General features: G+C 40.8%; 1 protein-coding gene across 12 annotated transcripts in view; it reads left to right on the top strand.

Moving 5' to 3' along the window:
• Positions 1-1,409: 1,409 nt before the first annotated feature.
• LOC132396778 (multiple PDZ domain protein) overlaps positions 1,410-12,878 on the top strand; it is a 202,091-nt gene continuing 190,622 nt past the window's right edge. For 7 of the 12 annotated variants that reach the window (XM_059974662.1, XM_059974663.1, XM_059974669.1 and 4 more), the window contains exon 1: positions 1,421-1,513. The gene's annotated coding sequence lies outside the window, so the exon portion shown is untranslated. Of the gene's footprint in view, positions 1,514-12,878 lie in introns of all 12 variants that reach the window. The other 5 variants (XR_009513123.1, XM_059974670.1, XM_059974665.1 and 2 more) reach the window with 3 other exon arrangements.

The following is a 12,878-nucleotide window of genomic DNA, read 5'->3' as shown; positions in this document are numbered from 1 at the left end:
GCAGCGGATAGTGAGAAGATCATCGTGGTCTCTCTTCCCGCCATCATGGACATTTACACTACACGCTGCATCTGCAAAGCAAACAGCATTATGAAGGACCTCATGCACCCATCATACAATCTCTTCTCTCTCTGCTCCGAAGCATTTGGGCTGTCATGGTCAGACTATGTAACAGTTTCTTCCCCCAAGCTATCAGACTCCTCAATACCTGAAGCCTGGACTGACACCTTGCCCTATTGTCCTGTTTATTATCTATTGTAATTCCCACACTGTCTTTGTGCACTTCATGTAGTCCTGTGTTGGTCTGTAGTCTAGTGTAGCTTTCTCTGTGTTTTGTTGTTTTTTTAATGTAGTTCAGTCTAGTTTTTTGTACTGTCATGTGAACCATGGTCCTGAAAAATGCTGTCTCATTTTTACTGTGTACTGTACCAGCAGTTATGGTCGAAGTGGCAATAAAAGTGACTTGACATGACCTGACTTGACTTGATATGGCAAATCTGGTATCCCTAGAACTTTGAGAAACTTTATTCTTTTAGGTAAGGAAGCTGAAATGCTCATGCTATTCCAGGTGGTGTCTCACTTTAGGCCCTGCAGTGAGACATATTTACTTTTTCATTGAATTCTGTCATACAAAAGCCAACTTACCATTTGCCTTTCTTAATGCTTGCTTTAACTTCATGTTAGCTTTAGGTGTCTTGTGTCCGTTGTAACATCAGCTTTGCCCAATCTTTAATCATTTAACATATATTTAGCATTTTTGTTTGATGCATTATGATAATTTTTCCAATTTTATTCCACATACCATATATATGCCCGCTGAGTTTGTATGTAAACTTTGATGTTTTGTCTCACCATCAAGCTTAGAAATATGTTATTTAGTTCCTTTGGGTGAATCACCGATATAGAATATAATGAAGTACTTTATTAGTCACACCCTGGCAACCTTAAAGGCAATTTATTTATTCCTTCAATTTGCTTTCTGTCTAAAAGCAAATTCCATGCCAATATTTATCTCCCAGTAGTGAGTATCAAACTTTGTGAACCAACCTTCTGTGATGTACCTATTAAAAAAACCCTCTAAAACTCAACATAGCCCACATTTACTAATTCTCTGTTGTTTCACCAGTCACAAAGAACTCCAGATGAGTGAAATATGATTTCCGTTTCATAAATGTATGATGACACCTTTTTTTCCCACACTGGCATTTATTCCAAAGACTACTGTCAATTCAGCGCACGGTGCATTCCAGAGGATTGACATCAACCTATACTTTCATTGTGTACTTCCCTTCTTCTAAAACACCCCTCCCTCCTTTTACCCAGTTTTCTATTTCATTCCCCTTTCTTCCTTCCCTCCTTCTCCACCCCCTCCCCACCTAACGGTCCTTGAATCCCGGCCGGAACATCGGGACGCTGCCCAGTGCGCATACTCGTGCCGGCGTCCGAGCTGCGCAAGCGCGTCGCTGGTGGATCGGCGGAGCGGGGATGCGGTGTGGATGGCGTCCGATGTCGGGTAATCTGTACCGTGTAACACGCTTAGTAAAACACTGTCACCAGCGAGCACTCGTCGGGCCAAGCTGAGCCCACAGGAGTGATGCGACAGCGGGGGGCAGGGCTGGAAGAGGGGCCCGGGTCTCCTCCCTTTGCTCAGCCATTTGCAGGATGGTGGCCGTGCCGCCTTGTTTCCCCAGCAGCGGGGATGCACCAAACCTCTCCCTTCTTCAGCGCATCGCCCACCCCTCCTGCGGGGGTTGACCCTATAGGTGTTTGGTTCTGTTTTCCCGAAAGCCGTGGCCCATTGCTCCACGCAGAAACCTTTCCGTCAGACCCTTATGAGAAAAAGATACCATCCTATTTGTTACGTTTTAATAGTTGAATGCCTCTACTGCGTTACTGCGTATTCACAGTGTTGACCTTAGGAAATTCCGAGCTTCTTAAGCAGAAAGGAGGAGATAACTTGGCTTTCAAAACAAATTGACTTTGGAGCTGTGCGAAGTGATTTTTGAATTGCGGCTACTTTTGTTGTTAAATGCGACAACTTTTTTTTAATATCCTATTGCAAATCGTGTGATAAATTATACCGAGTTGCCCACTATCGATAAGAACTTCATTCTTTCTCCTTTCTATTTACGTTACTTTGAAGCAGGAAATGCATATTTTGAAATGCATGTGTTTGTTTTCATGAAAAAACTATTTGATTTTCTAACTTGGGCACCCAATATGCACGGAAATGTTGATAATGTACAACAGAAAAGTTGGCAATGTTGCTAATTAAGATGTTCTTTTTTTCCCTCAAAAGTTTACCGCTCTAGGTCACAAAGCTTGTCATTTTTTTAAAAAAGCAACTTTAATTAGAATTCCTCAAAAGGGTTCCTAGCAATCCACAGCACAATGGAAATCAGCACCAGGCTAATTTCAATAGTGAAGAACAATTTAATTATAAGAAAGTTGTCCTTAATGCTTTACCTGTCACTTGCTGTAGTTTGTTTGCTGAGAAGCAGTGATGTTATTAATATTATCTTTTCATTTATCTTTGTATCTCATGGCAGACTTTGATTTATGACTGTTACTGACTGCTTTGCACTTGGTTAAAATCAAGTTTATTATCATACACATAAGTACATATATGCAGAAGTGGAATGAAAAAAATTACAGCCACCCAGGCTCAAAGTATTTAAGCATTCATTAGAAAAGCATAAATTAATTTTAAGTTGTGTACAATTTTTACAAGAAAACACAATTAAAATATTTGTCTTTTTTAAAGCAAGGTGATCTAGCGTTGCTAAACATTAGTGTTGCTAAATTAGGGTTTTGTTGGTTGGTTCAAGAATTGAATGGTTACAGTTGCAGGAAGTCGCTGTTCTTGAACCTGGTGGTGTAGGATGTCAGCATTCTGTGTCTCTTGCCCAATGGGTAATTGAAAAGATGGCATGGTTCAGATGGTGGGATCTTCAATGATAGATGACACTTTCTTGATTCAGTGCTTCCTGTAAATACCACCAGCAATGGGGAGGGGTGTGCCCATGATATATGTTCACTGCCCTTTGCAGCTTCTCTGCAAGCATTTGAATTACTGTACCATGCCATAATGCAAGGAGTCAGGGTACTTTTAGCTGTACATCTGCAGAAGCCAGTGATCAATGATAAGCTGAATCTCCTTAAATCTTAAAAAGGTAAAAGCTAGTGCATTTTCCTTATGATAGGATCAATCTGCTGGGCCTGGGTTTATTCCTCTCCATAGCAGCTGCCTGATTTGCTGAATTCCTCTTGCATTTTGTGTATTTGGCTCAAGATCTCCTGCATCTTTGTAATCTCTTGTGTTAATGATTGGTAAACTCACTCATTGTCACCTGTGATTCATTTAACAACAGTATGAAGAATTGTATTTATCACTATTGATATTCTTTGTTATTCCAAATCTTTAAATCACAACAGGACCAACTGGAACAAGAAATCCACCCACTATCTGCACCACAGAAAATGCTATAATAGCAATAGCAACAAACTGTATTCGGCACCCAAAATTTATCCCTTTGAATTAAATGAAATGTGATTCAGAGGCAGAGATAAATATACTAATGGTCTAATGTAGCATATGCAACGTATTGTTTAGACTAGGGCCTTGCTTCATAATCTAGCAACTCTGTATTTTAAGCAGCTTTCTCAAATTAGCGTGCCATTCTGTTATGAAATAAAATAAGCTGGTATAACACAAATTTTGTACAACTGCAGGGCACTTAGAAACCATTGTAATTGAGTTGTAGCGAGAGGTGCAGCTTGGAAGCTGTAATAGAGTAGCCAGAGTTAAACTGAAAGGTGCTCAGCTCTGTGAACTAAATATAGTTCAGGGAGTTACTGTAGATACTAAGTTAAAGGGCAGGACTTCCAGGGTTGTGATCTCAGGATTGCTACCCATGCCATGTGTTAGTGAGGCTAGAATTAGGAAGATTATACAGTTTAATACGTGGCTAAGGAGCTGGTGAAGGAAGGAGGGCTTAAGATTTTTGGATCATTAGTTTCTCTCCCAGGGAAGATGGGACCTGTATGGAAGGGACGTTTGCACCTGAACTGGCGGGGGACTAATATCTGAGCAGGAAGGTTTGTTAATGCTGCATGGTGGGGTTTAAACTAGAGTTGCAGGGGAATGTGAACCAAAGAGCCAGAACAGTTAGTGGAGAGATTGCGGAGGCAGCTGTTGGTAAGACCTCAGACAAAGTTAGAAATCAAAAGGTTGAGCATGGTGCAACAATATTGCAAAGGGTGAGTACAAGTCTAAAGTATCTGAATGCGTGCAGTACATGGATAGATGAACTTGCAGTACAATTGCATATTGGCAGGTATAATGTAGACATTGCGGAGTCACGACTGAAAGATTGTAGCTGGGAGCTTAATATCTGAGGATACACATTGTATCGAAAGGGTAGGAAGGAAGGGGGGGGCAGCATTTTTCTGTTGGTAAAAAAAAATAAGATCAAATTATTGGAAAGAGGTAACATAGGATGGGAAGATGTTCACTCATTGTGGATAGAGCTAAGGAGCTGCAAGGGTAAAAAGACCCAGATGGAAGTTGTGTACAAACCAAGCAGTAGTAAGGATGTGGCCTACAAATTACAATAGGAGACAGAAAATACATGCCAAAAGGGCAATATTAAAATAGACATGGGGGACTTCAATATGCAGGTAGATTGGGAAAATCGGGTTGGTGCTGGATTCTAGGAGGTGGAATTTCAAGAGTGCCTTCAAGATGGCTTTTTAGAGCTGTTCGTGGTTGAGCCCACTAAAGAATCAGCTATTCCAATTGGGTGTTGTGCAATGAACCAGAATTGATTAGAGAGTTTAAGGTAAAAGAACCCTTAGAGGAAAGTGATCGCATTATGTTGGAATTCACCCTGAAACTTGAGATGGAGAAGCTAAAGTCAGGTGTATCAGTATTGCAGTGGAGTAAAGGGAATTACAGAGGCATGCAAGAGGAGGTGGGCCAGAATTGATTGGAAAGCAGCACTAGCAGGGATAATGGCAGAGCAGCAATGGCTGGAAGTTTTGGCAGCAATTCACAAGGCACAGAATATATACATCCCAAAGAGGAAGAAGTATTCTAAAGGAAAAATGACACAACCATGACTAACAAGAGAAGTCAAGGCTAAAATAAAAGCCAAAGAGAAAGCATATAATAGAGCAAAGATTAGTGGGAAGTTGAAGGATTGGGAAGCTTTTAAAAAGCAACAGGGCAACTAAAAAAATCCATTAAGATGGGAAAGCTGGAGTATGAAAGTAAGCTAGCCAGTAATATTAGAGGATACCAAAATTTTCTTCAGATTCATGAATGTGTAAAACAGGCGGGAGTGGATATTGAACTGCTGGAAAATGATACTGATGAGGTAGTAATGGGGGACAATGAAACAGCGGATGAACTGAATAAGTATTGTGCATCACTGTTCACTGTAGAAGATACCATTACTAGAGAGAAGGTTCTTGGGAAGCTGAAAGGTCTGAAGGTAGATAAGTCACTTGGATCAGATGGTGTACAGCCAGTTCTGAAAGAGGCAGCTGAAGAAATTGTGGAGACATTAATAATGATCTTTCTAGAATCACTAGATTCTGGAATGGTTTCGGAAGCTTGGAAAATTATAAATACCACTCTCCTCTTCAAGAAGGGAGAGAGGCAGAAGAAAGGAAACTACAGGCCAGTAAGTCTGACTTCAGAGGTTGGGAAGATGATCTTGGAGTTGGTCATGAAGGATGAGGTCTTAGGGTACTTGGAAGCACATAATAAAATAGGGCATAGTCAGCATGGTTTTCTTAAGGGAAAAGATTGCCTGACACATATGTTGGAATTCTTTGAAGAAATAACAAGCAGGATACACAAAGCAGAACCAGTTGACATTGTGCACTTAGATTTTCAGAAGGCTTTTAACAAGGTGCCTCACATGAGGTTGCTTAACAAGCTATGAGCCCATGGATTCTAGTATGGATAAAGCATCGATTGTTTGGCAGGAGGCAACGAGTGGGAATAAAGGGAGCCTTTTCTGACTGCTTGACAGTGACTAGTGATATTCCAGTGTTGGGACCAATTGTTTTTATGATATATGTCAGTAATTTGGATGATGGAATTGATGGCTTTGTTGCAAAGTTCACAGATGATATGAAGACAGGTGGAGGGGCAGGTAGTTTTGAGGAAGTAGAGAGGCTGCCAAAGAATTTAGACAGATTAGGAAAATGGGCAGATGGAATATAGTGTCAGGAAGTGTATGGTCATGCACTTGGGTAGAAGAAATGAATGGGTTAACTATTTTCTAAATGGAGAGAAAGTACAAAAAACTGAGACTCAAAGGGACTTGGGAGTCCTTGTGCAGGATTCCCTAAAGGTTAATTTGCAGGTTGAGTCTGTGGTGAGGAAGGCAAACGCAATGTTAGTATTCATTTCAAGAGGACTACAATATAAAAGCTAAGATTTAATGTTGAAACCTTCTAAAGCACTGATAAGGCCTCATTTGGAGTATTGTGGGCAGGTTTGGACCCCTTAGAAAAGATGTGCTGAAACTGGAGAAAATTCAAAGAAGGTTCACGAAAATGATTCCAGGATTGAAATGCTTGTCATATGAAGAGCGTCTGATAGCCGTGAGCCATTGTTTACTAGAATTCAGAAGAATGAGTAACACTATTGAAACCTATTGAATGGTGAAAGTCCTTGATCAAGTAAATGTAGACAGTATGTTTCCTATGGTGGGAGAGTCTAAGACCAGAGGACACAGCCTCAGAACAGAGAGATGTCCTTGTAGAACAGAAGTGAGGAATTTCTTTAACCAGACAGTGGTGAATCTGTGGAATTCTTTGCAGCTGTGGAGGGTAAGTCTTTCTATATATTTAAGGCAGTGGTTGATAGATTCTTGATTGGATAGGGCATGAAGGGATGTTGGGGGAAGGAGAAAGCAGGAGATTGGGACTGAGGAAAATTGGATCAACCATAATGAAATGGCAGAGCAGACTCGATGGGCCAAATGGTTTAATTCTGCTCCTATATCTTGTGGTCTTATATCAGTTTATGATCTATTGGATGAAATTAGGTGTATGGGCAGCTGTGAATAAAAGGTATGTAGCCCTCGGCTCACCTCAGGCTCGCTCAGCTCGCTTCTGTCTAGAGGGAGCAGCTTTCGGCCTGGCCAAACTGGGTAATCAGCTTGTGTGGATGCTATGTGATATCCTCACCCCACCAAATAGCAGACAATACACCATATGCAATTAGATGATTACACTTTATAGATCTTACTAGAACTAAGTGATTAATAACGATACCATATATATGAAGGAAAAGAAAATAAAGAAAAGGCACTAAACTTATCAAAGTCCAAACCACTTCGTGCACAACCGTTGGAGCTCAATTAACGAAGTCTTCTGGCCACCATTCAATCTCCTCCGAACTCCTTGATTCACAGCTCAGGACCACCCAAAGTGATCAACCAAGCACGCCTGTCCTCGTCTCCTTTCCTCGATGAACCTCCTGGCCTGGGACCTCCGCTCGGGGTCCGTTCCGAGCCCAGCTTACAGCATTGTGTCCTCTCTCTCTCACCCCCTCGTGCCTTCTCCCCAAAAGCCCGCCAACAATATTTTACAGACTCAGAAGAGAGAGAATAACATTAATCCCAATTGGTTAACAAATGAGTACAATTCTCGTCAGTAATTTTACCCAAACAAAACTGCGGGAAGGCACTTATAACAAAGAAGCATTCCTACTTTTAACAAAAAAAGAAGCCATTTTGATTAACATACGCAGTAACAAAAAAAAGAATGAAAAAACCCTTTACAGGTAGAATTATTTTCATGACTAATAATTTAATGAGTTCTGCAGAGAGTGGAGATGGTTATGTTGATTGCAGGCAAGATTGCTTATAGTTGCTGTGATGTAGCTGAATAAAATAAAACAAATCAGGCATATATATACTTTTGGATAAATAGGTAAGCTCATGCTTGCAAGGCTTTGAATTTCTGGAGAATTTTTATCAATAGAAGGGTGAATTTTATTAGATTTAAAAATGAGTTATGATCCAGATTTAATTCTTCCACTTTTAAGATGTTAATATGCTAGTGAAGATCTTAATGTGATTGAATTCAATGTGTTTGAAATGGATAAATACTGCCCCTTTGCATTCCCTATTACTCGTCAACTGATGAATTCTCATTGTTTCCTGTGTTTTGGCTGAATTTCCCTCTTACAGTGAGGTGCTCTTAGCTGCACACAATACTCTCATTGTGATTTGCTGTCTAACCTTTGATTTACCATTCTGTAACTCTTGCCATGTTGTCACATATTCCTGGTTAACTATGACCATAACAGTAGTGTATTTAGTATTTCAGTAATATTTGAGAAATACTGAAAATAAATTCCTTGATTAGTATCTTTTGTTTGTTTAGATAATTTGGGTTATTTGAAAGAAGTATGTGAGTGTCATGTGTTGTTACACCACCAGGTGAGTGTCTCACTGAAAAACAAAGGTTGAAAAAACCCGAAGTAGATCAGTATTCTGGTTGCTGTTTTTTTCAGTTAGTTTCTGGAGTTACAAAAGGGGCGATGAGGAAGTTTTAAGACAAACCCGAGATGACTAGCTACCTGTTGGAGAGCAACACATTTTTCTTTAGAAGGGTGGGCGAGACATTCATTTTTTAAAAAAAGGCAGAAAATGGTCAAAATTAGCAAGCAACGTTTATGGCCATGGGTTCATAAACAGCACTGGCTGATAATAAAAAATAAGGAAAAGCAGAAATGTCTGGCTGTTTTGGAAAGATAGATTGGTTTGATTGCACAACAGATATTTGGATGATATATGCTGAACAAATTGAACAGTATTTTGAAGCAAATGAAAAACGAATGCCAGTGTTGCTGAGGCAATGGGTAGAAAAGCATACAGTTTGTTTAGACATTTAACTGCTCAAACTAAACCAGCTGAAATGAGCTTTGCTGATATTGTGAATGTAGTGCAAGAACAATCAGGACCAAAACCATTGTTGATTCGCTTTAGGTTGCACTATCATTTCAGTGATGGGCTTAATAATACACTGACAGATCATTTAGTTTGTGGAATCGGACCAGAAAGCATTCAAAACTGGTTCTAAACATTACATCACATCTCGAGAGTTTTCCATTGTTATGATCATGGTTGTATACATCCCCCCCCCCCCCCCCCGCTAATGCTAAGCTAGCATTAGAACAGCTATACTCAGCTGTCAGCAAACAGCAGGATGCTTACCCTGATGGTGCCTTCATTGTTGCAGGGGATTTTAACCAGTTCAACCTACGATCTGTGCTCCATAAATTCTGTCAGCATGTGCAGTGTCCTACCATGGGGATTAAATACTCTGGATCATGTGTATATGAATGTCAAAGACTCATACAGAACCTCCCCCAGCCCACCCCTGGGACAATCTAATCATCTTCCACTGTTTTTGATGCCAGCATACAGACCACTTATCTGCAAAACTGAATCTGCAATAGAAACAGTCAAAATATGGCCAGAAGATGCCTCTTTACAGCTCCAAGATTGCTTTGGTCGCACCCACTGGGACCTGTTTGCACAACAGGTTACCAACGGTGCAGAGATGAACTTGGAGGAATACATATCCATTGTGCTTTTCTACATCAACAGTTGTGTAGACAGTGTAACAGCAGACAAGAAAGTAAAGATAATTCCAAACCAGAAACCGTGGATGAATAAAGAGGTACAAAATCTTTTAAAAGCAAGCAATAATGCTTTTAAATCTGGTGATGCCTCAGCATATAGTGTTGCCAGGTCAAACCTGAAAAAAGGCATAAAAAAGGCCAAAGACATCTACAGATAACGGGTAGAGGACCCATTATAAGATAGATGTGTTCGCAGGCAGGTAAAAGAGAACTAATAAACTACCTAACGAAGGTTTAAGAAGGGAGACATATAGTGCAAAGGTAAGAAGAATAACGGAGCAGAAGTTCGGAGCAACTAAACAATCGCCATCTTACCGGAAGTCCCCAGAGGACCACTTTAACAGTGCTAACAATTGGAGCATGTGGCAAGGCATCAGGGCTATTACTGACCACAAGCATAACCCTATCTGCCCCCACAGTGATGTCACACTGGCCAATGAATTCAACACCTTCCTTGGCCGTTTTGAAATCAGCAATGTGAGGAGCGCAAGAATCCTGGCCATAGAGGATGAACAGGTTCTTACACTGAGCACACATGACATACAGCGCACGCTGCAGAGGGTCAATCCACGAAAAGCTGCAGGCCCAGATGGAGTTCCAGGACAGGTACTTAAAGACTGCTGAACAACTGGCTGATGTATTTACGAGAATTTTCAATCTGTCTCAGGCAACAATCCCCAAGTGCCTGAAGTCAGCCATCATAGTGCCTGTCCCGAAGAAAACAAACATCAACAATTTGAATGACTACCGCCCAGTTGCCCTACACCAATAACAATGAAGTGCTTTGAGAGATTGGTCCTCTCCCACATTAAAGTCACTATCTCTGCTATGTTGGACTCACACCAGTTTGCCTATAAAGCAAACAGGTCCACGGAGGATTTCATCTCATTAGCTCTTCACGCTGTCCTGACACATCTGGAGGGAAAGGGCACATAAGTGAGGAGGTTGTTTGTTTATTATAGCTCTGCTTGTAATACTGTCATTCCCAGCAAGCTCATCTCCAAACTCCACCAGCTAGGCCTCAGCTCATCACTCTACAACTGGGTCCTGAATTTCTTGTCGGAGCATCCACAGGCAGTGAGACTGGGCCCTCACCTGTCCTCCACTACTATCCTGAACACTGGTACACCACAAGGTTGTGTATTGAGTCCCATACTCTACTCCCTCTTCACTTATGACTGTGTACCTGCATTTGACACCAATACCATTGTCAAATTTGCAGATGACACAACAGTGATCGGGTTGATCTCCGACAGTGACGAATCAGCGTACAGAGCGGAGATACAGAACATAGTGAGCTGGTGCTCAGAGAACAACCTGTCTCTTAATACAGCAAAGACTAAGGAGCTAATTATTAACTTTGGAAAGTTACGGGATGATGAGTATGCTCTAGTCTACATTAACAGAGACATAGTGGAGAGTGTGTCCAGTTTCAGTTTTCTGGGAATACACATCTCAGAAGACCTTACATGGTCCACTAACACCACAATAGTTATGAAAACACAGCAGCGCTTGTTTTTCTTCAAGACACTGAAGAAAGCTGGTCTACCTGAACAGATGCTGGTGACCTTTTACCGCTGCACTGTAGAGAGCATCTTAACATACTGCATCTCTGTGTGGTATCTCAGTTGTACAGCAGCTGATAGGAAAGCAGTTTAGTGGGTCATCTCTAGCGCACAGAAGATCATCCAGACACAGCTCCCAGCCCTGGAGGACTCCTACAGCTTACACTGCCTGAGGAAAGCTACAAACATCTGTAAGGGCAATCCACACCCATGCAATCATCTGTTTGAACTTCTTCCATCTGGCAGACGTTAATAAGATTTTCTATGCCCGCACTTCCAGACTGAAAAATAGCTTTTTCCCCAGAGCTGTAATTGCTGTGAACCAATTGATCAAGCATCATCCATCTGAGTTGTGCTTTTGTACTGCTGGACGTTGCTTGTACTGGCTGGTTACTTGATTTTATTTATTGTTTACTTTGTTGTTTTATAGGACTGAGTACAAGAGTTGCAAACTCATTTTCACTATATTGGTGCAGGACAAATTGTACTGTGCAATGACAATAAAGATATTTCATTTCACATTTAAACGAGCAGTTGAAAGCACTGTTTCAATGGAAGTAGCAGCTAGAGATACAATTGAGTTGAGGTCAGAAAGGAAAGCGAATGCAAACAAAGCTGCAAAATCTAAACAGAAGCCTGCCAAACTGAACTAATAGTGTTACCATTGTGGTAAGAGCTCATGTGCACCAGACCAATGCAGCTTTAAGGGTGAAACTTGTAGAAAATGGAACAAAGTAGGACACATACAAAGAGCATGTTAGGTCGACAGAAATAAATGGACTGCATGGAGAAAAGGAAGAGTCAAAATACAGTTTCAAAATGAGCACTAATCTGCATGCTATTGATTAAAGATCTCATAGTGATGTGACACAGGACCAAGTAGCCTTGAATTACAATGTAAAAACTTAACAAAAGACGAGCAATTTGGCTTACAGCAGAAGAGAAAGCCAAATTAATTAAAACAGAATTAAAAACTGTTTCAATCATTCCACAGTGTGAGTTTGAATGGCATTTCAAAGATACTGAACTGAAGCCTGCAGATATCCAACTAAGAACTTATTCTGGAGAAAAGATAACTCCTATGGGAATGACATTCGTAACAATGAAATACAACAACAACAAGCCACATTGGGCTCGTATGTGGTGAAAACAAGGGCCAGCATTGTGAGGTTGTGAGTGGCTGAGACAACTGTAGCTTGATTGGTGATCCATCCACAATTTGCATGCCACATCCCCTGCAATAGGGTTAACTGAAAGTAAATTACGGAAATTACGCGTTGATGCCACAATAGTGTTCATGGATGGCATTAGAAATCTCAAACAACTCAAGTTTAAAATAATGCTAAATGAAAAGGACACACCCAAATTTTACAAATCCCAACTAATTCCTTTTACTCTCCATGATAAAGTACCCAGTGAGCGAGACTGCATGGAGCTTGAAGAAGTTCTTTCCATGGTTGAGTGGAGTCCATGAACAATACCAGTGGTCCCAGAGCCAAGAAGGGTGGGTCTGTTAGGATCTGTGGTGACTATAAGGTCACCATTAACATAACACTGAAAATAGATCAATGCACTTTTCTCAGGATAGAAGATATCTTTGCAAAACTTTCTGGAGGAAAACACTTCAGCAAAGTAGACTC

This window comes from Hypanus sabinus, chromosome 7, assembly GCF_030144855.1.
Source record: "Hypanus sabinus isolate sHypSab1 chromosome 7, sHypSab1.hap1, whole genome shotgun sequence".
NCBI classification, from domain to species: Eukaryota; Metazoa; Chordata; class Chondrichthyes; order Myliobatiformes; family Dasyatidae; genus Hypanus; species Hypanus sabinus.
The sequence above is the reverse complement of the archived record's forward strand: the minus strand, read 5'-3'. Positions and strand labels throughout refer to the sequence as shown.